The sequence below is a fragment of the Lissotriton helveticus genome, chromosome 11, assembly GCF_964261635.1.
Source record: "Lissotriton helveticus chromosome 11, aLisHel1.1, whole genome shotgun sequence".
Lineage (NCBI taxonomy): Eukaryota > Metazoa > Chordata > Amphibia > Caudata > Salamandridae > Lissotriton > Lissotriton helveticus.
The window spans coordinates 1101397728-1101423274 of NC_136072.1; the positions used below are offsets into that span (position 1 = coordinate 1101397728).

At 49.2% G+C, this 25547-nt stretch overlaps 1 protein-coding gene and 1 pseudogene across 4 annotated transcripts in view; one reads left to right on the forward strand and one right to left on the reverse strand.

The window, feature by feature from the left end:
- Positions 1–25547, forward strand: part of SMPD4 (sphingomyelin phosphodiesterase 4) — a 641449-nt gene that overhangs the window by 298255 nt on the left and 317647 nt on the right. The gene's annotated exons all lie outside the window — the stretch shown is intronic.
- On the reverse strand, positions 24820–25340 carry LOC144791536 (COUP transcription factor 2 pseudogene; annotated as a pseudogene).

Below are 25547 nucleotides of genomic sequence, written 5' to 3' on the forward strand. Positions count from 1 at the left end.
TACCACTTGGAGGGCTTTCTATGGTTGTCCGAGGCCACTAAAATCACCATAATGGCTGTCTGGATTGGTGCAGGGCGCCCACTTACATAAGTGTGCATCATATACCAAGCCAGCTTCTCACAGTCGTTATTCCGTGGAATTGTCTAGTAAGTGTATTAACTTACGGTTCTTCATCAAGGGACTGGTCATTGCCCACGGCGTGTCATTGTTACAGGCGTTGCTGTTGCCTATAATTGGAAGGACAATAGAGAAACTAGCGTGTGGAAAATGTTGTATGTACATTATCATTTCCCAAGTGGTCATTTTACTTAACACCTGATGTGATACAGTGAAAAGTGCATTTGCCCCTCCACTTTATGGGTTGTATTCACAAATGCACTTTCTCAGCGTCATGATATTTTTATCTGGATGCAGTCTGGCAGTTAGCATGCTCTTTAAATAGTCCAGGATGTTGTTGCCAAGAATATATATGAAATGTGATACAAAAGGGGATGATGGACGGAGCGTTTGAGCAAATCAAACACTCACCCCCAGTCAACTGATCTGGGTTTAACCCATCACCATTCTTTAGTTCTCAGCCACCCCAGTTCAGACATGGCTATATGCAAATCAGTCTGACCCTGAGCATCATGGGAACAGTCCCGCCCGAACTGCCAAGCCATGTCTTCCCTGGACCGGAAACAAGCATCCTGGGACCTGTTTCGGATTCATAATCTTCATCAGCCAGGCTATCTTGAATCCAGTGGCCAAGTGAACAAGGGACTCACGTCTGAGCAAACCCTGCCAACTTAGGGCGAACAAAGTGATACAAAAGGGGATGATGGACGGAGCTGGACTGTTCCCAGAAGGCACAGGGTCAGACTGATTTGCATATAGCCATGTCTGAACTGGGGTGGCTGAGTGAACTAAAGAATGGTGATGGATTAAACCCAGATCAGTTGACTGGGGGTGAGTGTTTGATTTGTACAAACGCTCCGTCCATCATCCCCTTTTGTATCGCTTTGTTCGCCCTAAGTGTGGCAGGGTATTCTCAGACGTGAGTCCCTTGTTCACTTGGCCACTGGATTCAAGATAGCCTGGCTGATGAGGATTATGAATCCGAAACCGGTCCCAGGATGCTTGTTTCCGGTCCAGGGAAGACATGGCTTGGCAGTTCGGGCTGGACTGTTCCCAGATGGCACAGGGTCAGACTGATTTGCATATAGCCATGTCTGAACTGGGGTGGCTGAGTGAACTAAAGAATGGTGATGGATTAAACCCAGATCAGTTGACTGGGGGTGAGTGTTTGATTTGTACAAACGCTCCGTCCATCATCCCCTTTTGTATCGCTTTGTTCGCCCTAAGTGTGGCAGGGTATGCTCAGACGTGAGTCCCTTGTTCACTTGGCCACTGGATTCAAGATAGCCTGGCTGATGAGGATTATGAATCCAAAACCGGTCCCAGGATGCTTGTTTCCGGTCCAGGGAAGACATGGCTTGGCAGTTCGGGCTGGACTGTTCCCAGAAGGCACAGGGTCAGACTGATTTGCATATAGCCATGTCTGAACTGGGGTGGCTGAGTGAACTAAAGAATGGTGATGGATTAAACCCAGATCAGTTGACTGGGGGTGAGTGTTTGATTTGTACAAACGCTCCGTCCATCATCCCCTTTTGTATCGCTTTGTTCGCCCTAAGTGTGGCAGGGTATGCTCAGACGTGAGTCCCTTGTTCACTTGGCCACTGGATTCAAGATAGCCTGGCTGATGAGGATTATGAATCCGAAACCGGTCCCAGGATGCTTGTTTCCGGTCCAGGGAAGACATGGCTTGGCAGTTCGGGCTGGACTGTTCCCAGAAGGCACAGGGTCAGACTGATTTGCATATAGCCATGTCTGAACTGGGGTGGCTGAGTGAACTAAAGAATGGTGATGGATTAAACCCAGATCAGTTGACTGGGGGTGAGTGTTTGATTTGTACAAACGCTCCGTCCATCATCCCCTTTTGTATCGCTTTGTTCGCCCTAATTGTGGCAGGGTATGCTCAGACGTGAGTCCCTTGTTCACTTGGCCACTGGATTCAAGATAGCCTGGCTGATGAGGATTATGAATCCGAAACCGGTCCCAGGATGCTTGTTTCCGGTCAAGGGAAGACGTGGCTTGGCAGTTCGGGCTGGACTGTTCCCAGAAGACACAGGGTCAGACTGATTTGCATATAGCCATGGCTGAACTGGGGTGGCTGAGTGAACTAAAGAATGGTGATGGATTAAACCCAGATTAGTTGACTGGGGGTGAGTGTTTGATTTGTACAAGCGCTCCGTCCATCATCCCCTTTTGTATCACTTAAGAATATATATGAGGCAGTTTTGCTCATCATGCCAAAATGGTGATTTTAACATTTTTTATTTAAAAAAAGTGGTGAACCTTAAAAAACAGGATAGTAAATTAAAAATGAGGGAATTCACTTAGTGATAAAATGATTCTTGCGTTCCGTCATAGCGGCCAGGTAGTTTGTGGACTGTATGTGCCCTTTTCTAGTATGCATTCAGCATATGTGTATTATGTAGCCATCTCTTGTGCCTACTGGCAAAGTGTGCACCGTCTTTGTTCTGCTATTTTATTTATTTGTGCAATTTTATATAGCGCGAACTTTACCCGAAGGTGTCAGAGCGCTTTACATAGGATCCAGTTGAAAACATAAGGACTGACGGTTACATGCGTAAAAATGATTGCAAATTTTTGCATTACATAAGAACCAGTTGAAAGCATGCGGACTTAGGATTACATGCGTTACAAAAAAAAGGTACAAACAGAAAAAATTGCAAATGTACAAGAGATAAAGTCACACAAGGAGGAGATACAAATTGATATACTCAAGGCCTATACTAGTGATATCTCTATCAACATAGGGAGGGGATACACATGGATATACTCTAAGAGTCACATAGGAATGGTAGAGAGCACAGCAGACTACTGCATATACTAGTGCTTAGAGTTATCTCTATATACATAGGGAAAGGGTAATATTGGATATACTCTAAGAGTCACATAGGAATGGTAGAGAGCATAGCGGACTACTGCATATTCTAGTGATTAGAATTATCTCTATATAGGGAAGGGATACACATGGATATACTCTAAAAGTCACATAGGAGACTAGTCGTTAGTTATCTCTATATACATAGGGAAGGGATACACATGGATATACTCTAAGAGTCACATAGGAATGGTGGAGAGCACAGCGGTCTACAGCATATACTAGTGATTAGAGTTATATCTATATACATAGGGAAGGGATAGACATGGATATACTCTAAAAGTCACATAGGAGACTAGTCGTTAGTTATCTCTATATACATAGGGTAAGGATACACATGGATATACTCTAAGAGTCACATAGGAATGGTAGAGAGTAGAAATGTCTACTGCATATACTAGTGATTAGAGTTATCTCTATATACATAGGGAAGAGATAGGACTGGATATACTCTAAGAGTCACAGAGAAGGGCAGGCACGTGAGAAAAAGAGAGAGAAGCATATAGTGGTGAATAAGACAGTGAGGAGTGAGTCAGAGGCAATAGGAGAGACAATAGGAAAGTCGAAAGGACAGAGGGGGAGGTCAGAGATCGCTAAAATGGTGGAGGAGACAGGTAGAAGAAGAGGCGAATCATACAGAGAAAATGGCGGGGAGCACAAAGGTCCAAGTCCGAAAGTCCAGGAAGAGGGCTGACATAGCCAGCAGGTCCATGGGGAGAAGGGCAGACCGCAGCAAAGTCGCAGCCTCATCGTTCATGAGGAGCTGGGGCAAAGGAGATCAATCCGGAGACCAGAGGGTCAGGGGAGAAAGACCACAGGCGCCCAGGCAGAGATGGGAGGCAGCAAAGCTTGAAACAATGTTTGAAGGGGAGGAGGGGCCTCTCACCAGAGCCCAGTTAAACACAATGTGGGTGGTGGCGTTGAGCGTGTGGGGTGAGGGCCGTGTTGACGCTATTGATGCGGTCGCGCTGGTTCCCAGTGAGTTGTGTGTGGGTTCATCGGCCCTGGCATGCGTTGGTGTCCCTGGAGCCTGTGGCTGCCGGTCGTAGGAAGGGTGTCCCCAAGGGCGCCATCTTGGAGTCAGGCACCGTTGGCGCGAAGCAGCGCGGTCAGCAAGGGGGGGGGGCACATCTCTGCCCTCGGGCCCAGGCCCGTCTGTCGCGGAGAGCGGAGGTATGGCCCCCGGAGCTGGTGAGTGAAGATGGTCTCGAGGCGGCGCCGTCGTCAGCAGGGGGCGGCGCCGTCAATCACCGGCCCTTTCTGGTGTGCCTGGCATACAGCAGAGTCTCGGCGGGTGGCAGCGGGGGACGCGGCTAGAGCCCTACGTACCGCTCGGGTGTCCAGCGCCTGTCAGAATCGCCCTCGGCAGGACACCTTAGGCTCCGCGTCACTGTTGAGCCCGGGCTGGTAACGGGCGGCCGCCATGCTGGGTCCGAGGCAGGGATCAGGAGCAATCTACGCCGCTCCAGTGGCACCAGCAGCGATCGGAGCAGCCCTGCAGGTGCCCCACACCTTGCTATGAAGTGCTTGCGTTCCATGACCCTTAGTGGGACGGCTAGCCTATTATTTACAACCAACGTAATGTACATATCTTTATCCAGAGCACTCTTGTAATGTTGCACCATGTCAATATGGTGCATGTTAATGATTAAAAACCATTGTCTAGTATGTTTTGCAATGACCTATAGTCTAGGTTTTTCAGGCCTCAGTTTAACTGATGGTGGTGCTTGTGCGCCCATTTTAGAGTTTGGAGGTGCCCAATTGGATATTTTTTGGGGAAAGAGTAGGTGATAGATTGTTACCAATGGTGTAGTTAAAAGGCATAAAGAGACTTATAACAATGGAGTTGATGCTCATGCACACTATCATCGAAAGGAGGAGTCACCTTACCTGTGGCTAGGAAACACTTCTTTGAAGAAAAACAACTTGCAAACATCCAGACCCAAAACTAGATGGCAGGAGTATGCAAAGTATGTGAATCTACAGCTCAACATGCCAAGAACAGATGCATTCTGGTTACGTAGCATAAGCCTTACCTCTGTGGGGTTTAATTTGCCCTATGGGATGTGGGAAGAGCTGGGGGTCCCTTCTTTATTTACTGGTTAACGAGTTTTGGTGCGGTGTCTGTTCTGAAAATTAATATGGAAAAATTCACCCTCTTTCCGCTTGCCACACTAGCACGAATGGACGCAACGGAACTCCCCTTCCTCGTAATTCAAATGGAGTGCATGCATTTCCGCAAACTAGGAAACCAGGTGGCTGTCTGAGGGAGGGCCGGAAATGGAAACCAGGAGGCCGGAGTTTTGGTTGAATGGTGGTTTTTTATTAAAGAATTCTAGAAGATATTTTTAAGGCAAAGAATGACAATAGTATAGATGATCCTGGGATGATGGGACTTCTCAGATGATCAGGTGGTCAGGTGGTTGAGATCAGGGTTATCCTCCTCTTCGTCCACCCAAGTCCAGTCTAGGGATCGCCGTCCCGGTAGGCTCAAAGAGAAGGATAGAATGGTCAATAAGCTGTATATTCAGATTTTACCGTCACCACACCCTAGTGCACAAATAATAAAAGAAAAATAATCAAGGAACCAGTAGTTCTTTTAATCGTTTAGGCTTCTAGAGCGCAAGAACGGCTGAGTTATAGGACCTCTTCCTTCTTTCTCACTACAGCCGACTTAGGCCCCTCATTTGCTACAAAAATATGGACTCTGGGTATTCTACTAAACGCGAGGTGATACAGAGACGGGTATATAGGTGTGGGGAGGTGAAGTGACACACCAAAAGTCAGTACGGGGAAGGTGCAATCATGCGAGCACTAAGGTAGGCTTAAATTAGGGAAGACCCCAGGTTATTTCCCACCCCAGCGTTCCCTTCCACCCTTCCCTCCCTTCACGATCCCTCACCGCGTCTGCCACAACTCTCCAGAGTTGCGGCGGCTTCTCGGCATCCTCCGGGGGCGTCCACCAGTCCTCGGACCAGCTCTCCACGTCCTCGCCGTTGGCCTCGATTTCGCCCGGGATCTCCTCTTCTTCTTTCTCCCTGTGTTCCTTCTTCCACACCTGTCCTGTTGGCTCCAGCCCCGTGGCGTCTTCCGGGTTCCTCCCACTGCTGCACGCCTCGTACTCCAGCATCTCCTCCCTTAGTGCGGTTTGTCCCGCCTTATCTGGCCGGTTCCTTCCTCGCAATTCTTCGGTTTCCCCGTCTTTCTCCTCTGTTTCCTGTGAAGAGGAGGAAGGGGTTTTTATTAACTCTTTAGGTCCCGGGTTGGTGCTTGGACATAAGGCGACGTTCGGACACACTGCAGCAGAGAGGGGTGAGTCTTCGTCCGTATGCGATCCCCTTCTCGAACCTTCTTGCCAGCAAGAAATGGTTCAATGGGATTTTTCGATTCAAGGGGATACCTTGAGAGGAAGTCCGCGTTAGCATTGTCTTTTCCTTTTCGATGGAAGGTAATGAATCGATAGGGTTGTAGGGCCAGGAATTACCTTAAGACCCTATCATTATGCCCTTTGTTCTTTGCCATCCACTCTATGTAACCTTCGTTATGATGTAACCTGTAACTATGATCTGATGCACATGTAAAGCGCTCTGATACCTCCGGGTCTAGCCAGCGCTATATAAAACTCTTGAAAATAAAATAAAAATAAATAAAATAATGGAGCATGATCTGTAAATAGGATGCACTCCCTTCCTTCTAAGTAATAACGAAGTGACTCTAACGCCCATCTGATAGCCAATGCCGCCTTTTTTTACGACTGCATACTTCTTTTCCCGCTGAAACAGTTTTCGACTAATATATAGGACTGGTCTTTCTTGTCCTTGGGAATCCTGCTGTGATAATACCGCCCCTAGTCCGTTTTCGGAGGCGTCTGTCTGCAATATGAAAGGCTGGTTGTAATCTGGGCTGAGCAGAACAGGTTTAGTTGTTATAGCTTGCTTTAACTGTGTGAAAGCGTGTAATGCTTCCAGAGAAGGATGACTTAGCTCTTTTTCTGCTTTAACTTCTTTCTTGAGGAGATTTGTTAAAGGGTTGGCTATCTGGGAGAAATTAGGGATGAACCTTCGGTAGTAACCAAGGACACCTTAGAATGCTCTTAAATCCCTCTTGGTTTTTGGGAAGGGAATATTAGTGATGGCTTCTACTTTTTCCTCCTGGGGTTTGATCAGGCCTTCTCCCAACAAGTATCCTAGATATTTAACGGATCTTGCGGCTAATTTGCTTTTGGAGCGGCTTATTGTAAGACCTTTTTCTCCCAGGGTTTGAATGACTTTTTTTTTCTAAATGTTGAAGATGTTGTTCCCAAGTGTCGCTATGTATGACAATGTCATCTATATATGCAGCTGCGAATGCAGCGCAGGGTTTTAGAACTGTATTCATTGCTCGCTGAAATGTAGCAGGGGCGCATGCAACCCAAAGGGTAGGACAGTAAAATGGAATAGCCCTTCGGGAGTAGAGAAGACCGTTTTCTCTCTATCTTGTCTACGCAGGGGTACCTGCCAATATCCTTTACAGAGGTCGAGAGCACTTATAACGGGCCTTCCCAATCCTCTCTATCATCTCATAGACTCTTGGTAAAGGATATGAGTCAAACTGGGAGATTTTATTCACCTCCCTGAAGTCTATGCAAAACCGGATAGACCCATCCGGTTTTGGTACTAAGACAATCAGAGAATTCCACTCACTAGAAGATGGTTCTATGATCCCCATGTGGAGCGTCTGCTCCACTTCCCTTTTCACTGCCTCTCGCCTAGCCTGTGGGATACGATAGGGTCATAGTTTCACCTTTTTTCCGGGGATGGTGTTAATCTCATGCTCTGCGACGTTCCTTTTCCCAGGAATAAGGGAAAACACCTTCTGAAGAGGACGTTAACGGGTGCTTAATTCATTTCTCATGAATGCTGAGAGATCGGGCTATACAATGGCTCGTTCTGATCTATTAATCCAATCAGCGTAGGAATGGGCCCCTCCCATTTTTTTAACAAATTAATGTGGTCGATTTGTGTATGATTGGGTCTTACTGATGGATATATCTGCCAGTGGATTCCTCACCTTGTGAATATCCCCCTGCGTCAGCAACGTTCGGAAAATTCTTTTGTAGCATGCCGGCGTGGATGACGTCACAGGAGCACAGCATCGCGCGCAACTCCGACTGAAGTCACTGACTTCTTATTAGGCCTACGTCGGCGTGATGACATCAGTTCCCTTTTTTCCGTGTCGTCGACGCTAACGGTTTCTTGAGATCTTCTGTTGTACGGATAGTAACTTTGTTACTTTTGTGGATTTCTGGTTACTGTATCTGTTTGGTGTTGCTGTCTTCTGTCGAGATGTCATCGAGGGAGACAGGATTTAAACCATGCGATTCATGTGGGGGGATGATGTCCATTACCGATCCCTATGGTGACTGTCTATGGTGTCTGGGTTTGGATCACGACGTCAAGGGTTGTCGATCCTGTTTTAAAATTAACCCAAAGGCTTTTCGGGAACGAGAGGCAACACTTCTTGTTGCCAAATTGAAGGGTAGGGATACCGAGAGAGCTTCGAGGTCAAGATCGAGACAGTCGAGGTCCCGGTCGAGGTCGGCTTCGACGTCAGCTTGGGGTCATGCTTCTGGTTCTTCAAAAAAGAAGCATAGGAGAAAGAAGCACAGTTTGAGACCTCATTCCAGCAGGAAGTCGGACTCGAAAAAGAAGTCATCTTCACGAAAACATCGTAAGGGCATGATATATCCCTCTCCAGCTCGTAATCCTGTAGGTGAGGCTACGCCTTTACAATTTTGGGAGCCTACACCGGCTCCGGAATCGAATCCGTCTCTGGATCTGCCTTCGGTGCATGAAGGAGAAGAAGAAGTTCCTCAGGGCTCGACGACTCCGGTACATCATCCCGAGGAACAAGAGGTACAGGAGGAGTCTAATCTGGTGCAGCCTCCTCAGGAGCAGCCGGTGGGTTCGTACCCTCAATTTCCTGGTCCTGGTCAGGACCCTTCGCATTTTCTAAACGCCATGTATGGCGTATATGCGAGAGCAATGTACCCCTCTGGTGCGCCGGCTGGTCCCATTGGTCCATTGGCTTATAATCTGGGTGTGCCGCAGGCTTATGCACCGGCTCCTTTCCTGCCGTTTATGCCGACGCCGACTCCACCATGGCTTCTCTCGGTCGAGTCGAGGTCATCGACTCCGTGCACGGCTTCACCGGCTCCGGAGCGACCTCGAGATCCAAATCGAAGTTCGACGCCGGTACCAGCTTCATATTCGAAGGCGGCTCCGGCTCCAGCTCCTCATTTGACGCCAGCTCAGACTCCATCGGAGTCGTTACCGGATCTGAATCAGACGACGTCGTTTCGAATGGAGTGGTCGAGGCGTAGAGCGCAGCGCCTTTTGGAGGATAGGAATTATGGAGAAGCTGAGATTGAAGAAGGCGAGCTTCAGGATCAGGAGGATTATTTTGAAGAGTTGCATGAGGCAAGCGGTCTGGAATTTTCACCAAAATGGGGATTGCCCACGGTATCTGATGCTCCTTCTAAGGAAGTGGCGCCTTACCATGTGGTAATTAAGAAGGTTGCAGAACTCTTACATTTGACTTTGCCATCTGTGGAGTACAAGTCGAACATTCTTACTGAAGTTCTCCATTCTCCATCCTCTGTGGTGGAGCCAATTCTTCCATTTACTGAGGCTCTTACTAATCCCATATTGGAGGTATGGAGTAAACCTCTTACTGCTCCTGCAGTTTCAAAGACAGTGGCAAGGCGCTACAGAGTGGCGCCTGGAGATCCTGAATTCTTAGCCACACATCCTTTGCCAGAGAGTTTGGTGGTTCAGGCTGCTTGCTCGAAAAGATCTGCAGGCGCTTTTCCTCAGGTTCCTGGAGATAAAGACTCTAAGAAGCAAGATCAAAATGCAAAAAAAGTGTTTTCGTCAGGCAGAATGGCCCTAAAATCGACAAATGTTACTTGTTTCCTAGGCAGATATATCCATGCTTTGATGGATTCAGTGAAACAGCTATCTCCTAAGCTTCCTGAGGAGGATAGAAAGAACTTTAATGAAGTGATATCTGACACGCAGGCTGCAGCTCGTCAGGTCATACAAAGTGGTATGGACACAGCAGATTCAGTGGCTAGGATCATGGGGTCTTCGATTGCCAACAAAAGAGCTGCTAGGCTAAAGACTTTTGAGTTTTCTGCGGATGTTCAGGCTGCTCTCATGGATTTGCCTTTTGATGGCACAGGCCTTTTCGGAAAGAAAGCTGATGCTGCTTTGGAAAGGTTTAAGGATAGCAGAGCTACGGCAAGATCTTTGGGTTTGCAATCTAGAGGCTATATCGCCAAAAGATACAAGGGTTTTGGAAGGTCTACTTTTCGTACCTATAAGCAGACCCAGCAGCAACAGCAGCAGCAAAATCCTTTGTACAGGTCCTACAGAGGCAGACAAAGGGGTCGTTCTCGTGGACGTCAAGCCTCCTCCTCCGCTTCCTCCTCTTCTACCCACCTCCGCCTACAACATCAAAGCAGCCCTAGATCCACCATTCCGGATCATGTGGGTCCTGTGGGGGGTCGGCTTACTTATTTTCTACAGGATTGGGAATCTGTTACATCAGATATTTGGGTTCTCAATCTCGTAGAGAATGGGTATGCTCTTCCCTTTTGGTAATTTCCCCCTTATTCCCCCCATTGCCAAGGTTTTTGCTCGGAGGGCCACCTGTTGCTCCTACAGGAAGAAGTACAAACATTGTTCAAAAAGGGTGCAATAGAGGTGGTTCCGGAGCAGGAAAGGGGTCAGGGATGCTACTCCCGGTATTTCCTGATTCCCCAGAAGGATGGCAGACTTCGTCCAATCCTGGATCTCAGGATCTGGAACTTTTACCTAAAGCAGGAGAAGTTCAAGATGCTCACTCTTGCGCAGGTTCTTAAGGCGCTGATGGAAGAAGACTGGATGGTGTCAATCGACTTGCAGGATGCTTATTTCCATATACCCATTCTGAAGTTGCACAGAAAGTATCTCCGCTTCACAGTGGGATCGCAACACTACCAGTTTGCGGTTCTACCGTTTGGTCTTACTACTGCGCCTCGAGTCTTCACCAAGGTGATGGCGGTGGTGGCTGCACATCTCAGAAGGTCAGGGATTCCAGTATTCCCTTATCTGGACGATTGGCTGATCAAGGCGGAATCTCCAGAGATAGTGCTCCATCATCTACAAGAGACAACTCAGTTGTTGCACAGGTTGGGTTTTTTGATAAATGTACCCAAATCTCACCTGGTGCCCTCCCAGCGAAACCTGTTCATAGGTGCGGTACTGGATACAACTGTATGTCGTGCATTCCCTCCACCTGAAAGGATTCACGACATACAGGAAATGGTTCCTTTATTTTACAATGGAGCGGTTGTTCCAGTACTGAAGGTCCTTCGTCTGCTCGGTCTGATGGCTTCTTGCATTCTGTTGGTCAACCATGCACGCTGGCACATGAGGGCACTCCAGTGGTGCCTCCGCAGGCAGTGGTATCAATTCCAAGGGGATCTCGGGGAGTCGGTGAGGATCTCCAGAGAAGCTGCGGCGGATCTGTCTTGGTGGGGAGTGGAAGGCAATCTATCTCAAGGAAAGCCTTTTCAAACTCCTCCGTTGGTGGCCACAGTGATAACTGATGCATCCACTCTAGGGTGGGGTGCTCATCTGGGGGATCTGGAGGTCAAGGGTCTTTGGTCTCCAGAAGAAAGGTTTCTTCACATCAACCTTCTGGAATTGCGGGCAATACGTCTGGCACTCAAGGCCTTCCTCCCTTCCCTTCGCGGTTGGTCGGTTCAAGTCCTGACGGACAACACCACCGCGATGTGGTATATCAACAAACAGGGAGGAGTGGGGTCGCAGTGTCTCTGGTCCTGGGTTCAGGAACATCAGATTTGTCTAGTGGCAAATCATCTGGCCGGAGTACTGAACGTTCGTGCAGACCGTCTCAGTCGGCAGTTCTCAGCCGATCACGAGTGGAGGCTTCATCCAGAGGTAGTTCGTCATGTCTTTCGGACATGGGGAACTCCTCAGGTGGACCTGTTTGCCACTCACGAGAACGCTCACTGCCCATCATTCTGCAGTCTCCAGTATCTGATGCAAGGAGCGTTAGGGGATGCGTTTCAGTTGAGTTGGGGCTCGCGACTCCTTTACGCATTTCCTCCCATACCCTTAATTCCTCGGGTTCTGAGGAAGATACGTCAAGACCGGGCCCGAGTTATATTGATCGCCCCGGATTGGCCAAGAAGGGTGTGGTACACAGATCTTCTCCACCTCTCCTTGTGCCCTCCGCTCCGTCTCCCTCTCAGGGCAGACCTCCTCTCGCAGTCGCAGGGGCAGGTTCTACACCCCCACCTCCAGACCTTACACCTTCATGCCTGGAGATTGAACGGGGCAACCTGAATTCCTTTTCTCTCCCACCTGGTGTGGGGGATGTCATTCTATCGGCCAGGCGTGACTCCACCAAGTCCATCTATTCTTATAGGTGGTCTAAATTTGTATCCTGGTGTGGGGAGATTTCTGTTGATCCTATGAGAGCTCGTTTGTCAGAAATACTTCAATTTGCTCTTTCATTGGCGCAGCAAGGTTTTGCTGTAGCTACGGTAAAGGGATATCTATCAGCTTTTATCTGTTTACCGGATCAACCATCTTTGTTTAAATCTCCTGTTGTATTGAGATTTTTAAAGGGTTTAACAAATAAGTTTCCTCCTACTCCCTTTATTGTACCTCAATGGGACTTGAACCTAGTTCTTACATATTTAATGGGTTCTCTGTTTGAACCTCTACACAGGTGTCCTTTGAGACTTTTGTCTTTTAAGACTGTTTTTCTTGTTGCAATTACCTCGGCAAGGAGGGTAAGTGAGCTTCAAGCTCTTAGTTCAAAGCCCCCGTTATTGACCATTCATGCTGAACGAATGGTTCTTACGACCAGGGCTGCTTTTCTGCCTAAGGTGGTAACTCCCTTCTATCTAGGACAGTCCATTACCCTTCCTACCTTCTATCCTCCTCCTCACCCTTCCAAGGAGGAGGAGCGACTTCACCATCTGGACCCCAAAAGGGCGGTGAGCTTTTATCTTGATAAGACAAAAGACTATCGAGTGGATGACCAGCTCTTTGTTGGATTTGCTGGCTGCAAAAAAGGAAGAGCTGTTCACAAGCGCACACTCTCAAGATCGATCATACTATGCATCAAAATCTGCTATTCCCTGGCTGGTAAGGAACCTCCAGAGGGTATAAGGGCTCATTCTACCAGAGCAAAGTCATCAACATCTGCTTTGTCTAGAGGTGTACCTGTAGAGGACATTTGTAAAGCGGCGACATGGGCCTCCCTCCACACTTTTGCAAAGCATTACTGCTTGGATAGCGAGATGAGGAGGGATGGCCATTTTGCTCGCTCTGTCCTTCAAGATTTTCTAGTATAGAAGAGTGGACACCCTCCTCCAGGAGTGAGGACTGCTGTGGGAATCTATTCACAAGGTGAGGAATCCACTGGCAGATGTATACATCAGTAGAACAAGTTACTTACCTTCGGTAACGCTTTTTCTGGTGGATACAGTATCTGCCTGTGGATTCCTCACATGCCCACCCGCCTCCCCGTTGTCCAGTCTTCTATATCTGAGTTTGACATCTGAGTTTATGACAATGTTTAAATCCATTAATGTGTTTATATATATATATATATTTGTTAAATATGGTGTTTTTCATGCATTATCTTCACACTATGTGTGTATTTTTGGATATTCTGTACTGGGTACATTGTATATGTTTATGTCTACTATCATTGGTCCGTCCGGGCGCCTCGAAGGCAAGGAAAAAAGGGCGGAACTGATGTCATCACGCCGACATAGGCCTAATAAGGAGTCAGTGACGTCCGTCAGAGTCGCGCGCGATGCCGTGCTCCTGTGACGTCGTCCACGCTGGCGTGCTACAAAAGAATTTTCCGAACGTTGCTGACGCAGGGGGATATTCACAAAAGGATTCCACAGGCAGATACTGTATCTACCAGAAAAAGCGCTACCGAAGGTAAGTAACTTGTTCTTTTGGATCTAATTCCAAGCGATAAGTCACTGGTGTTATTTTCTCTACCACACGGAAAGGTCCCTGCCACTGACCTAACATCTTATGATCTGAAGAAGCCAACATTAACAGAACATAGTAGGTACGCACCCTTGCCCTTTTGTCATACTGTGTCTTTTGGGAAGTCTGAGCTTGTTCTAGATGGGACCGGACTATGCTACTCAGTTCTTGTAAGTGGGTCTTCAGATACAACACATATTCTGGCAGAGGTTTGCCTCCCGGCTCTTCCTCCCATTCCTCCTTTGCCATCTCCAATAGAGTACATGGGGGTCTCCCATATAACAACTCAAAGGGGTAGTATCCCGTACTCCTTTGGGTTTTACATCGAATGGCAAACGGGGCCAACAGTAATATCTCCTCCCATTTTCTGGTTTCCAAATTAGGTAGTTTCTTTAAGGTGGTTTTAAGCATAGCGTTATATCTCTCTACCAATCTAGCTGTCTGAGGATGGTAGACAGATGTTTTTATTTGTTTGATATTGAGTTGTTGACAGACTTGTTTCATCTGGTTAGAAACAAAAGGAGCACCTTGATCGGTTATGGTTTCTCGTGGAAATCCCACCCTGGAGAAGATGGACACCATGGCTTTTGCTATCTGTGTTGCGTTTGGTTGTCTTAGAGCTACTGCTTCTGGAAACCTAGTAGCATAATCAACTAAAACCAAGACGTATCTACAGCCACTCCTAGAAGGAAGTAGAGGCCCAATGAGATCCATTCCCACCCGGGAGAAAGGCTCCTCAATGATGGGCGAAGGTCGAAGGGGTTTTTTGGGGGAAGGCTTCGGCTATTCCCCTGACAGAGGGAACATTCCCTACAGTACTGGCGGATTTGGTGATTAATTCCAGGCCATTAAAATTTCTCGAATTTCCTTCTCTGTTTTTTCGCTGCCAAAATGCCCCCCCAGTAGATGACTATGAGCTAAAAAGAGCACCTTCTCTCTATAATTTTGGGGCACGAGTAATTGTGGCTGGTGGTTCCTCCCCCCTTTTCTATATTGCAAACCCTTACTTATAAAAAAGTAAGGACCTACTTGGTCAGGGTCTTCCTCTTCCTTAGTTTGGTTCCAAGCCTCCTTTAGAATAGAGTCTTCCCTTTGTGCAGCGTGAAATCCAGGATCATACTGCCACATGGTTTCTTCTTTCGGTTGGGTCAGGGCTACCTGGGTCCAGATCTTTTTTTCTCGCTTCTTTTGTTTGTTACTCTGTCTTTGTTTCCCCTGGAGAGCATCAAGTACCTGCTCTTTGGCAAATGGGGCTGTCCTCCTCCACTCCTCTGTTTCATTACACAAAAGCTGTTCCATGTAGTGTTTTCCCTTCCTAATATAAATGGTTCAGGTAATTTAGGGATAAGTCCTACACGTAAGGGAACGGGTCATATTGTTGGCTCGTGTTGTACTTGTACGTCAGTTTTAGGGTACTGTCTACTATTGCTATGGACACATTGGATGTTTACCATACCCCTAATATGAGGATCACCCCCAGGTATGGTTTGAGGTCTCATAACGCTACGTAAGCAACCTGTATCAATTAGGGCTGGCTGGTCTTCCCCATTTACCTTCACTACTTTATGGAAGGGAAGGTGTTGTCCCTCCCTAGTGCAGTAGAAGGACAACCTCCATAGGCTCTTCCTTCTGTGGGCAAATACGGGCTATATGTCCAAACCTTCCACAATTAAAGCATTGGGGTCCTACTGGGGTTGCCAGAGGGCCGGGTACCAAGCTAACTGTTTCAGGTTTTCTAGTGACCAGGGTTCTACTGCCCTTGGTAGAAGAGCTTCCTGAAAGTTTCCCATGTGTTTCTCCTTTTTGTACTTCAAAAGCTCGGCTAAAGGCACTGGCTATCTCTACCGCCCTTTCCATGTTAAGCTTGGTATGCTGTCGCACCCATTTCTGTATTGGGGGATGGAGAGAGGATAAATACTGTTCTAAATATATCCTCTCCATGATTTCTTCCTTGGTTGAACTTAACGGCTTAAGCCAGCGGTCTGCCATATCTTTCACCCTGAAGGACAGGGCTCTGAGCGTTTCTTGGGGACCTTCTTTTAGTTGCCGTAGACGCATACGATATGTCTCTTCATCTATCCCTAGTTTTATTTCATCATTAGGGGTGAGACCCAGAGGATTGGCTGCTTGATATGCCGCCTGCATATCACCTGAAAGGAGAGGTCCCAGGTAATGGCTCCATTTTTCCCCAGCCCATCCTGCTGCTCTAGCCTTACGCTCGAAGTTTGAAAAGAAAAAGTCTGCATCTTCTCCATCCATGTATTTTTGTAGTACCACGGATGGGAAGGTGGTATGTCCCCGTTGTTGGCCCAAAGTATCGGCCAATTTCCCTATCACAGTCTCCTGACTTTGACTTTTTTGGGTTAGGATGGAGCTTTTCCCTGTCCTCTTCAGCTACCGCCAGAAACTTCTCCATAACGCGTCCTAGCTTCTCTTGATTGTCTGCCATTCTTTGCAGGGCGGCCTCCATTTCCTTAGATCCCACTTCTGACACCAGATGTCGGAGGGAGGGCCGGAAATGGAAACTAGGAGGCCGGAGTGTTAGTTGAATGGTGTTTTTTTTTATTAAATAATTCTAGAAGATATTTTTAAGGCAACTAATGTCAATAGTATAGATGATCCTGGGATGATGGGACTTCTCAGATGATCAGGGTTATCCTCCTCTTCGTCCGCCCAAGTCCAGTCTAGGGATCGCCGTCCCGGTAGGCTCAAAGAGAAGGACAGAGTGGTCAATAAGCTATATGTTCAGATTTTACCATCACCACACCCGAGTGCACAAATAATAAAAGGAAAATAATCAAGGAACCAGAGTTCTTTTAATCGTTTAGGCTGCTAGAGTGCAAGAACGGCTGAGTTATAGGACCTCTTCCTTCTTTCTCACTACAGCCGACTCCTTCTTTCTCACTACAGCCGACTTAGGCCCCCCATTTGCTACATAAATATTGACTTGGGGTATTCTACTAAACGCGAGGTGACACAGAGATGGGTATATAGGTGTGGGGAGGTGAAGTGACACGCCAAAAGTCAGTGCGGGGAAGGTGCAATCATGCGAGCACTAAGGTAGGCTTAAATCAGGGAAGACCCCAGGTTATTTCTCACCCCAGCATTCCCTTCCACCCTTCCCTCCCTTGCACGATCACTCACCGCGTCTGCCGCAACTCTCCAGAGTTGCGGCGGCTTCTCGGCATCCTCCAGGGGCATCCACCAGTCCTCGGACTAGCTCTCCACGTCCTTGCCGTTGGCCTCGATTTCGCCCGTGATCTCCTCTTCTTCTTCTTTCTATCCGTGTTCCTTCTTCCACCGCTGTCATGTTGGCTCCAGCCCCGTGGCGTCTTCCGGGTTCCACTCACTGCTGCGCGCCTCATCCTCCAGCGTCTCCTCCCTTAGTGCGGGTTGTCCCGCCTTATCCGGCCGGTTCCTTCCTCGCCATTCATTGATTTCCCTGTCTTCTCTGTTTCCTGTGAAGAGGAGGAAGGCGTTTTTATTAACTCTTTAGGTCCTGGGTTGGTTCTTGGACACAAGGCAACGTTCTGACACACGGCAGCAGAGAGGGGTGAGTCTTCGTCCGTACGCGATCCCCCTTCCTCACAGTGGCACAAATAGCAGCGGAGTAACATGCACTGGGTGGCGATCATGGGTTTACAAATCTCCATTAACTTCTGGAACCTCCTTCAACTCTCGGTCATGTGCCGGGTGGCCCTGGAACAGATGTTGCTCCTACCTAGATTCCTGTATATCTTGCAGAGCTCATTATTGCATTAACCCTAGTTCCACTTTAAGACTCTCTATAGTGTCTTGATATCACTGGTCTGGGCTGGAAAATCCAATAGGGTTAAGTTGGAAATAATGAAACTAGACACCGAACGGGGGGACTAGACCTACCGGACCTGCAACTTTACCACATGGGCGTCTCCTCCAATACGCAGCGCTCTGGTGTGCGAGGGGCCAAACTTGGAGAAGTAGCTCCTGGCAGAATGGGGATGTGAAAATAAACCATGATGGGGTCAGAAACGCTGTCACAGGACCCATTTGTGGTGTGTTAGATGACAAGAGCTTGGGAACAGGCAGTCACATTGGTACTGCGTAGAGCAAATTATGCACATGTGCTACCGTGGCAATGGTTGCGTAAATATTGCCATCATTTTTTTTATGGGTTCAGCAGATGGTTTGAGGGAGGATGCCTCTCTGCAGGTGACCTATACTGTAATGGAACATTTCTTACACTCGCTGAGGCATAGGATTGCTTTGAGCTCCTAGACAATTTTTGCAATATTCAAAGCTCTCCCGCACTACGCGGGAGATAGGGATTACATTCCCCGAGGAACCAACAAAGTTTCACACATTGATGGCGATTCTAGATCAAGGTATGCATAGAGGCTTGATTTCCCTTCTGTATCGGGCACTTAAAGCCGACTGCGATGTCGACGTCTTACACATCCGGGATAGATGGTTGCCTCATCTGCCGACGCCACTCACAGATAGTGACTGGAAGAGAGCGTTCACGCAGTTGCGAGACGTGGCCAGCAACACCCGCTTCATGCTCATACAATTTGACTATCTGCACCGCACTTATATGTTCACCCTCTGACTGGCACGTATAAACACAGCTTGTTCTGCCGAATGCCCCACTGCAGCATTGAACCGGCTACTTCTGCACATATGACATGAGATTACGCCAGACTTCAGCAGTATTGGTTGGGGGTATTGAAGACACTTAGAGAGGCGACTGCCCTCCACGTTGAGAGAACCATTAAACACAGTCTCCTAGGGGTCCTTCTGACCCCAAAGACAAATAACAAAAAGCAACATAGGTTTGTGAACTTAGGACTAGTACTTGCCAGATGTCACAAAAAGATACACTGGGCGCAGACAGCACCATCCACATTACGCAAGTGGAGGACAGATATGCCAGAATGTGGGGTGGCAAGGAAGAGTTGGTTACGAATAGTGCGCACAGATGATAACCTCAAACGAGATTTGGAGACATAGGGGTTATTCTTTTTTTTTTAAAACATTTTTATTTGTGTTTTATTATAACTCAACAATACAATCATGTCGTCAGCAGTTCGCACATCCATGCCTCCCACCCCCCCTCCCCACTTTACATCTCTAATAAGATCCATATCGAACTGACTCAAAGTCCAAAGTGCCGTGTTGCAAATGTCTCTTGGCTTCGTACATTGAAGCCTCCCGTGTGTATTCCTATAGGCGTTCATTTTATTACTTTTCAAATCTCCCTCAGAGCCCCCCATCCAACCCATGGTAAAGTCTCTATCTGCCCCAGACCTTGCGGAACTTCTTCAGGCATCCCCTCGCTTTATAAGTGGCCCTCTCTGCAGCCATGTATAGGTCTAACCCTCTCCTCCATTCATCTAGCCTCGGAGTTTCCGGTGCCCCCCAGTCTCTTTTTGCCACCCCCAATGCCAATACCAGAAAAATCAGAAGGGGTTGCGCTAGATGTACGTCATTTGTCATGCCTAGGAGGGCCAACCTGGGCTCCGGTTGGAGAGGGGTCTCCAGCACCTCTCCCAGCTATTCAAAGACTTTACTCCAATACTCTTGTATCTTGCTGCACGCCCATATGATGTGATAAAAGTCCCCGTCTATTTCTCTGCATCTAAGGCACCTCGAGTCTACCGTCCTCCCCATTTTATGAAGCCGCATCCTGTCGTAGTAGGTTCTGTGAAGCACATTAAATTGAATGAGGCGCAGCCGGGACTTAATTGCCACCTCCCTGGGATGCATTAGCACCACGTCCCAGTCTATATCCTCCATGTCTCCCACCTCAGTCTCCCACGTCCTTCTGAGCTTGGCCAGGTCACCTAGCATGTTATTTGTTAAAGTTTTATATGTAAGCGAAACCGCTTTTCCCTGGATTTGCTCATGTAGGAGCCGCCCCTCCAGTGGTACATATTCCGGGAGCTCATCTGACTGGATTTTTTGGGCACGCCAAGCATGTCTCAGTTGTGCGTATTTGAAGAACTGCGTGCGATACAATCCAAAGTCCGATCTTATAGCCGCAAATGGTTTCATCTCCCCCTTGGCCACTATGTCCCCCAAGGTGGAGACCCCTATATCATCCCACCTCTGGAAACCTTTTAATTTGTTCAGTTCCGTCAGCCACGTACAGTGCCAGATCGGCGTTTGTCGTGTGGGTGTCCTCCCCAGCCCGTGCGTTTCATCGCCTTACTCCAGAGTTGCAGAGTAATTCCTGTAGCTGGGAGGAGCCGCCCTTGCCTGACGCCCCCATAAAGGTAATACATCAACGGTCTAGATGACATCTTGTGTCTTTCAAGGGCATAAGTGGGGTGGTCTGCCTGCGCCTGTAGTCATTCGTTTATCGGGGCTAAGTGTTCCGCCCAGTAGTATGCTTCCAGGTTCGGGAGTGAGATCCCTCCGCTGTACTGATGTCTCTGAAGAGTATTCAGTGCCACTCTGGGTTGTTTACCCAGCCAAAGGAAGGCCCTCCGGTCCGCATATATTCTCGTGAACACTTTTTGTAGGAGCAGATAATATTCGTTCTGCAAGGCGTATACAAACTTGGGCAATGTGACCATCTTGTACATTGCCGCCCGACCCAAAAGCGTAAGTGGAAGCTGCCTCCAGCGGGTCATATCTGCTATAGAGTTCACTATAATTCGTTCCAGGTTCTGTCGGTACGACAGCTGTCGGTCCAGGGTGACATACACTCCAAGATACTTAAAGCCCTCTATTGTCGTCAACAGTCGTCTTGGGAGTTCCGGCCAATTTCCCCGCCCACTGGGGTCGTAGAGAACCGATTTTTGCCAGTTGATCTGGTAGCCCGCGTACTTTCCATATTGCTCCAATTCCAAGAACATTTCCGGTATCGTTGTCTCTGGGTAGGTGATGTACAATAGGATGTCATCCGCGTATAGCAATATTTTCTCTTCTGCAGTATCCATCTCCCCCTTCTGAAACCCCTAATGGCTACGTTCTGGCGTATCTTAGCTGCCAGCATCTCTATCGTAAGTGCAAAAAGGAGGGGTGACAATGGGCAACCTCGTCGGGTCCCCCTGCGGACTTGGAACTCCCGCGACAGAACCCTGTTCACTCTTACCCTGGCTCTATGTTCAGTGTACAGCAGCTGAACCCATTTGGGTCCAAAGCCGAATTTCTGCAGGACACCCTCAAGAAACGGGCAATGAACAGCATCAAAGGATTTCTCTGCATCAAGGGATAGGAACCAATGTGGGTCCTCCCTCCCTTGGACCTCTTGCAGCCAGTTGTGGGTGCGCCGGAGATTCAACCTGGTGGCTCTATCTGGAAGAAATCCCGTTTGATCCAAGTGTACTAGATCCGGTATCACTGATCGGAGCCGCAGCGCTAGGATCGTCGCCAGTAGTTTCGCTTCTGTATTCAAGAGAGAAATGGGGCGATATAACGCACAGTCCTCTAGTGGTTTCCCCTCTTTATGTATTGGGATTATTATTGCCAAGCTCAGATCTGGGGGAAGTCTCCCTTCTTGCAATGCCCCCTCAAAGAGTACCTTCAGATGGCGTGTCAGAAGGTCCGCCGTGCGCTTAAAGAACTCTGCCGGGAGCCCGTTTGGGCCCGGAGTCTTACCCAGTAGCAATTTGGTCAGGGCCTCAGAAATGTCGTCCAAAGTGATGTCAGACTCTAGGGCTTGAAGGGCCTCGGGGGACAAGGTCGATAATTCTATTTGTTCCGTATACTGTAGGGCCTTCTCGCATGTCCCCAGGTCTCTGGCCCTGTAGAAGAGTTCGTAATGGTCAGCAAAAGTCTCTGCAATTTGAGCATCAGTTCTAATGAGCAGTCCCTCTGGGTCTCTGAGTTGCTCCACCCATCTGGCTGCGCGCTCCTTTTTACTTAGCCACGCCTGACTTACCCCCCACATCATAGAGGCGGTGCAGGGTAGCCAAGGCCTGGGTTCTGGCCTCTCCTGTTACCAGTTCCCTATATTGTTTCTGTTGGTCCGTCAGTCTCCTGAGTGTCTCGGTATCCTTTGAAATCTGGTATTCCCTTTCTAGATCTAGAATCGTCACTTCCAACGCAGCAGTTTCAGCGTGAAGCTTTCTCCTCTCCTCCGCCAGTCTGTTTTGTGCCCTGTCCCGCATTACTGTCTTTAGTGCATCCCAGAATGTCACCCCGGAGGTGACCGTCACCTCATTTTCAGCAATATATACTTTCACGTCTGCTCTCAGGCCCTTTAAAACATTTGCGTTCTGTAGGTCCCAAGCCGTCAGCCTCCAGGAACCTCTACTCTTATTCCGTCCCATTCGCACCCTTGCTAATAATGGGGAGTGATCGGAGATCCCTCTCGCCTTTTATTCCGCTGTGTCGTCCACAGTCAAGTTTTGCCTGGACATAAACAGGTAGTCCAGTCTCGAGTACACTTTATGCGAGCCCGAGAAAAAGGAGTAGGTCTTCTGATCAGGGTGTAGCCATCTCCAAAGATCCGTAAGCCCTATGTTGTCAATCATTTGGAATAGGGGAGTCCGGGCCCGATCTCTGGACGCCGTTCCCGTTCAGTCCAGCCCTATGTCCATAACATCATTAAAATCTGCCCCAAGAATCTGTGTGGTGTCAGCTGTATCCAGTAGTATATCTGCCACCTTCTTGAGCGTGCTGGCCTGGAGTTTTGAAGGTGCATACACTGAGAGTATTGTGTACTCGTGTCTGTTCCATGTACACCTACATATGACCCCTGTGGGTCTGTCCACGTCTGAGCTATACAAAACGGAGTGGTCTTTTTTACAATAATTGCCACCCCTCTCGAGTCCGTGGTATATCCTACGTGTGCTAATACCTTGTACTGTCCCCTGGCTAGAAAGGCACAATTGGTCCCTTTAAGGTGGGTTTCCTGCAACAGCGTTATGTCGGGGTTCAGTCGTTTAATGTACGAATTCACCAACCCCCTCTTAATCTTACTGCCAATCCCGTTAACGTTCCAAGTCAGGACACTGAATCCCCTTTGGTCTCTGCATTGTGTCCCGTGCTCACCCGCCAGTCTGAGGTGTGTGTTGCATAGTGTAGTCGGTCTTCTGTGTGGAGGCGTCATTTGGAGTACTGAGGTGTGCGACCACCGTAACATGATTGTCCCCGCCTCCCATTCCCAACTCCCCCCCCACCCCCCTCTCTCCCTTGTCCATCCCCCAATCGGACTCCTGTCCCTCAACCCCCTTTAACTGGAAACATCCATAACTACCCCCACCCCACCTCACCCCCCTTTAGTCTCTGCTTCCACAGAACTAAGACTGCTGGCGGAGTAGGTCTGTCGCCCTCCCTTGGGTCCCCCACCACTCAATTTAGAAAGAACATAGCATAGCAATAAATAACAAATAAGAAATGAAAAAGTGGGGTTTTTAACTTGCGTGCCCCCTCAGTGATGAGCTGCTTTCACTGGTACCAGTCCTGTCCCCCCTCAGGAATGCGAGTCTTGTGTCCCATTGCCCAGATCTTCCACCTGTCCGGGCGTTTCTTTCTCAAGCTCCCGGATAGCAGTCCCCAGGGGATATAAGGAGCGTCCTTCTGCGTCCTCCGCGTCCGAAGTTCGGCCTTCCGAGTCGTCTCCCTCTTTGGAGCCCTCTTGATTGGCCAGACTGGTAAATCTGGATCCGAACGCCACTGCTTTCCCCGCCGAGGATGCGGAGTTCCGTCTGTTCCGTCCCAAGATGTCGCCTCCCGGGTACGGCGTGGTCTGCGTACGTCTCCTTGCTCGTGGCTTTTTGGGTCTTTGCGTCTTGGGGGGCTGCTCCTAAAGTTGGCGGCCGCCATGCCGTCCTTTATCCGGCGCCCTTCGTCTGTAGCCCCTCTGGGTACTGAACGTTCCTCGAGCCACTGCCAGGCCTCTTCCGGTCGGTTAAAGAAATGTGTCTTGCCTTCAAATATAACTTTCAATTTCGCTGGGAAAAGCAGCATATACGTTATGTGCAGGTCTCTCAACTTAGCTTTTACTGTATCGAAAGAGCGTCTTTGTTTCTGGACCTCCTGGCTATAATCTGGGAAGATCATTATGTTCGTGTTTTCTAGCCGTATCTCTCCCAGCTTCCGGGCCTCTCTGAGTATTAGGTCTCTGTCTGCAAAATTCAGGAAACGTGCGATGACCGGTCGCAGCCTAGCTCCCTCCGGTGGTTTCGCCAGTAGCGCTCTGTGTGCCCGCTCGATGATGAAACAGTTAGAGAATTGTGCCTGCGGGAACGTCATCTTCAGCCAGGAGTGTAGATAAGTCACCATGTCCGCCCCCTCGATGCCTTCTCTAAATCCCACAAAGCGGAGATTGTTGCGTCACGCGCCCCTACACACTTACCTCTGGATAGCAGTCCTTGGCCAGAAACTGTAGCATGGCCGTTTTCCCCCAATGCACCTCTCCCATGAGGACCAGCTTACACCTCACAACGGTGGGGGCTGCACCTTTCTTTCATACTCGGGATGTGCTACGGGCAGGGGCCCTGCATGTGCTGAGGCTGGCCTGCTGATGGTGGTACCCCCAGACTCTGCCGAGGCCTCTGCGGGTCCCGAGGCTGCAGTAAAGTGTGGAGGAGCTGGGATATCTGGGTCCCCCGGCTGTCCCGCTGCAGTGGGTCCTGTCTGAGGGGTGCTCTGACTACACCACTGGAGCAGCGCGCCGAGGGCCGGCGGCTGCTGGTGTTTGGGCTGTGCTACCTCTACAGATGTCAGCTGAGATGTAAACCTAACTCCAGCTGTAAAAATCAGCTCAGCTCAGCAGAGTGTCTCCATGCAGGTACTGGGGTCACCATTTCACGTGAAGAGCATGATGGGCTTGAGGCAGCTGTACGAGTCCACGTGCAGCACCTTCAGCTTCTCCACCTGCTCCTGGAAGAGAGCCGTATGTGGTCCATGAAGGCCACCACCTGGTCGGCGGACATGGGCGAGGTGTGCAGGCAGGTGGCGACCAGCAGGGGCGCCACGTGCAGGGGTATGGAGCACTGGGCGGCGTTGAGCACGAAGAGCTCGCTCCAGGGCAGCCGCAGCAGGGCCACCTGGTCCGTGACCTGCAGGTCGGGGAAGAAGGGGATGTTGCGGGCCCACTCCACGGCGCTGAAGAGCATGCGGGCGGCCAGCTCGCAGATGTTCTTGATGCCCATGATGTTGTAGGGCTGTATGCACTGGCTGCCGAAGCGGGACGTGGGGTAGGGCTCGGCCCGCAGCAGCAGCGAGTTATAACCGGAGAGGTAAGAGTGGCAATTTAGTTGGTCCACGTTGGTCAATGCGAACTGGCCGTGAGTGGGCTGTGTGGGTGGCATTCTGCCTCTCTGGATGGCTTTTGAAAGACGCTGCTTTGTTCACTAACTTCCCCGGTATCCCGGCCCGTTCCAGAACGTGCTCCCTGCGGCCCCCGGAGCCCGATTGTGACGCCACAGGGCCCACTCCCTGCAGGAAGCCCCTCCCGCCCGTGGGCCACCGCTCCCGGCCTCAGAGCGCGAGAGTGGACCGGGGAAAAAGGGGGCCGGAGCCTGAGATTTCAG